This window comes from Rhinolophus sinicus, chromosome 16 (genome assembly GCF_057876585.1).
Source record: "Rhinolophus sinicus isolate RSI-liver-muscle chromosome 16, RSI-T2T, whole genome shotgun sequence".
Classification (NCBI taxonomy): domain Eukaryota; kingdom Metazoa; phylum Chordata; class Mammalia; order Chiroptera; family Rhinolophidae; genus Rhinolophus; species Rhinolophus sinicus.
Genome location: NC_142516.1, coordinates 141,312,405 through 141,317,061, shown reverse-complemented (window position 1 = coordinate 141,317,061; position 4,657 = coordinate 141,312,405). Strand labels below are relative to the sequence as shown.

Sequence of the window (4,657 nt, the reverse complement as noted above, 5' to 3'; positions counted from 1 at the left end):
TCATGGAATCAGTACACATCTGTGTATTTGTTGGCAGGGGTAGAAAGGACTGGCATATTTATATTGATTTTTTTCTCTGTAAAATGAGTCATATATTAAAATTGAATTTGTGTCTCTCTTTGCTTCACTTGACTATTGTACGCAAGACAGAACACATTTAGGTTTGCAAATATATTTATTCGTATTGAGAAATGCATACAATCTTTCTAGGTCTCAGTTTTCTTATTACTAAATTGAGAGTGAGAACTTACCTGATTGCTAAGGCTCCTTAGAACTCCATGATGCTAAGATATTTAATCTGTCATCTCATGTAATATACTTGTAGTTGTTGTTTTTAATATTGAATGTCTCAAAAGTATATCAAGCCAAACAAAAATGTATATATGTGTACATGCATATATTATTACATATATAATTACTTATTTATATCCTCTCTGCCTCATCTTTATTTCCAGCAAGTTCTTCAAGAGCTTCTGCATAATTTAAGTACTGCTTATTTAAAGATTTACCACTTTAATTATAGACATTCTCCCTCTTTGAAGATCCTTTAATTGGCATGTGAGATAAACATACCTGCATGTTAGTCTTAGGTTCTGATGGAAATGACATGCAATTGTGCTGACATTTTTTACTATAGGACTTGACTGGTGTGCGGACACTTAAAAAAAAAAAATCCTTTATATGTTTAGGGAAATCTCACAGCTCATTCCAGCCCATATAATTTGCTTATATAACATAATTTTAAAGCTTACGCAAAACATTCTTCAGTGCAAATTATCAATGACTATTTTAAATCCTTTAACTTTCTCATAATTCCTATAAAGCAATAATTTCATTCTATCTCACAATTTTTTGGAAATTATAATTTCCAAAAGTTAGAACATAAAAAATCTCATCTACCACCTCGAGTCCATTCTAAAAAGGGGTGATAATGAATATTTGGGTTGGCATTAAGACCTAGAATAGAAAGGGAAAAACGTTTTGTTATCGTAAAAATGTAATAAAATTTCTAGCCATTTAAATACACATTGACTTTTCAAACAAGTGAAAAAAAAAAAAACAGATCTGTAACTCGGGATTCAAAAATAAAAGGGCTGGGATTAGGAGAACATCTTCAGATTCATGGATGCAGGCAAGGAGTGAGATACCAGATGAGAATAACATACCAAATGAAAGAGGAAAGGGTTGGGGGAGAAAAGCCCCCACGTAGAACAAAAGGAGAAAATATGCGGCTGAGCAGTCAATGCCAGCCAGAGGTTGCAGGAGCCACACGGGAAAAGCAAATGCTCATGGAAAGCAGGGACTGGACGCTCCAACCAAGGTTTGCACACAATACGGCTGCTGACAGTATCATCCATCCTTTTTAGGCTGTAAAATGGATGCCTACTTAAGGGAGTTCTTATATATACATTGTTTTATTCCCAAATTTGGAAAGTACCTGTGATGGGCTAAATTTTTCTCCCCCAAAATTCATATGATGAATCCCTAACCCTTTGTACCTCAGAACATCACTGTATTTGAGATAAGGCTAAAAAAAAAAGTTGATTTTGAAGAACTGAGGCATAATTTGAATGTTGTAGAGGAGGCAGTGGTGAATAGGGGATGGGGGTTATTGAGGAACAGAGGAGTATCTTTCACACCCTGGAAATGATGTCTTATGGCCTCTCAATCCCAAGCCATTATTTCTTCTAACGCTCTCGCTTCTGATTTTTACTTGTTGTCCTTAATAGGCAGAGTCTGTGAGCTAAATATTTTTAGTTTACCCGAGGATGCTAAACTGCACTGAGTCATTAAGCTCATCTTAAAGGTTCCTGAGGGAGGATTGAATAAAACCAGAATCATACAATTCAGTTATAATGCACTTGATATACATTGCTAGCTTCCTAATTTATAGTTCCTGTCACTTACATGAAGGACACCGGGGGAATTTTTACATATTATTTTACTTTATTCTGACATATTGTACTACAAAAATCAGTTCTTTGCTTAAAGAAAGTAGGGAGAAAAAATGTGTATGTAAGGCTCATTCTTATAGTATTCTATTCAGTATTCTGGGTCTAGCCGTCACTTGCAATTGGACTTCATAGCCAGAAGGACTAGAGTTCAGGTCTAGGATACTCCGGTCTTTTTCTGGTGTCAGTAAGACCATGAGGGAATTACAACTAGATTATATCTAACAACTTACAACAACAAAAAACCTTAACTCTTGTTTCCCATTAGTAAAAATTTGTGAAATAAATCAATCATTAGAAAGGAATACATATCTAAAAAATTATATTAGCCAAGACAAAAAAAAATGTACATATGAGTTCCACTAGAGAGAAAAATAAGATTTCTAATTTTAGTGTTCAGTGCACATTTTTAAGTTCATACTAATTTCATTTTACTGGAATTTTCCCCTCAGTACACAAGTACTGAAAAACTTCGAAAAGCACAAAGAAAAGAAGGCACTCATAATTACTTCACTTACATATAATTGGTATTCATATTTTGATATGTGATCTACAATTATATTTTTCTGTGCATTGAAAAATGATTTTTAAATCATGCTGTATATATCATTTTGCATACATTATGTGTCATTAAATCTTCTTCCTTTATAATTTAGTGGCTCTCAATCATATCATTATAGGAAGCACTCTATTTTACTGAACCATTTAGATTGCTCTCTACTTTTCCTATTGCAAATAATATTGTGATGAGCATCCTTGCACATGTCATCTATATATATAGAACATCATTTTAAAGAGTGATGCTAGCCAAAAATTACATCATGAACAATGTAATTCCCTCATTCTCACTACATTCAAATAAATGAGTATGATTAAAATTATGCATATCATCTTCACCTCTCCCATCAGGTATTTGATGGTAACTGATAATTAGCAACTGCTCCTACAGTGATCTAATTTACATTAATTAACAAAATCAAATACAGTTGAAATTTATTGTCCTGTTGAGTGAATCATGAGTCTGGCAGCTGCTATTACCAAGGCAGGTATTTGTGCCTGGCTATTAACAGATTGTCTGAAAAAGTATTTTGTTGACTGTGTTCTAATGAACTTAGTCTAAGGAACAATGTTATAATAATAAAAAAAAATACATCACCAAGTTTCTCTGAGAAAAGTTTAAACTGATTTTACATTGGGATTTCCTATACAAAAGGGGAAACTCCTTCAACTAAATTCATATTAAAAGAAAACCTGGATACTCTGGAGAATAGACATTTTGAGATACATTATCAAGGGGGAAACATCTTCTCCAAGTATTTCCTGTGCTAATGCTGGTCAGAGAAAGACAACACTGCTGAGTGGAAAGTAGATCTACATCTACTTGGCAATTACAGTGCTGTCTAATTTTCCATCTTATCATTTATCTAGAGTATCCCTTTTGAACAAACCAGATCTTATTTTTTTATCTATATTTACAATAAAAGGAACAATATCCAAGTGTATTCACTGTCAGTACAATAATAACAAAGAAAGAAAGCTGTGGGTCTCTGTTATGATGAGATGAGTTTCTCAGAATTAACATGTATTTTTGAAAACAAACAAACAAACAAACACAAAACATAGTTTGAACTTAGCTTGGCCCTCATGCCAAACCAAGTAAATTTAATCATTATAAAAATGTGTCAAGAAAATAGTCAAGGCTTCTTAATCTGGGCTATTTCAAGAGAACAGCATCCTTAAATTAACTCCAACAAAACTTCTATGTGATTAAAATGGCATTGTTCATTTGCATATTTTTCAATAAACAACAACATTTTTACTTTAAAATACTTGATTACTATGTACTGAATAACTAAATATGACATAGTTTTTGAATACAAAAATACTGTTTAATTTTTTTCTTCCAGGAAGATGCTCACTGCACAGTCACTAGGCAAGGCAATTGTATTTCCTTCATCTCTGGATGCTGTCATGGCATAAATATTAGAAAACACTAAGGACTATGGTGATTATAGTTATTAGTGTGAACAAGTATTCCATTGGTTGGTCCTGCCTTGTTTTCAATAGGTAATACATAAACATAGCACAAAATTTAGAAGGTATACATAAGTGTAAAGAAAAAAATCTCTTTCTTACCCGTCTCCTCAGACCCTCAATTGTCTTCTCCAGAGGAAACGCTCTGACAATTTTTGCACAGTCTTCAAGAGATGTGATAGCATGTAGAAGCATTTCAGTGTATGCATATATCTCTTTAAAAAAAATACTAATGGTAAAGGACTCTCTACACAGTGTCCTGCAGCTCCCTTTTATTTTTTAACATGGAAATGCCTTATTTTCTAATAATTTAATGTTGTTATGGTCTGATATGCTGTCATTCAAGCAAACTTCTGTTAACATTTATTTCTTCTCCTTCACCATAGTGTAATTTTGACAGCATAGCGTAAGATCAAGAGATATATCAAAATTTAAAGACATTTATCCTTGAAAATATATCTTTTTGTATATGTGTAACAACATCTATAAGATAAATCCCTGGAAATTAAATAACTTAGGCAGAATATAAATTCATTTAAAATTGTAATAGGTATTGTCATTTGTCTCCATAGAGAATCAATATATACCTGACATAAATATAAATATTTGCATCAAGAAAGCATGACAATATATCTATTTTCTCTATTTTTTATCGATACAAAATATCATCA

General features: G+C 32.5%; 1 non-coding gene across 1 annotated transcript; it reads left to right on the top strand.

Annotated features, from left to right (window-relative positions):
- The first annotated feature begins 522 nt into the window (after positions 1 to 522).
- LOC141571429 (small nucleolar RNA SNORA53) lies at positions 523 to 660 on the top strand. Its single transcript, XR_012496172.1, has one exon. It is a non-coding gene; the product is annotated as a small nucleolar RNA SNORA53 (small nucleolar RNA).
- Positions 661 to 4,657: the final 3,997 nt, after the last annotated feature.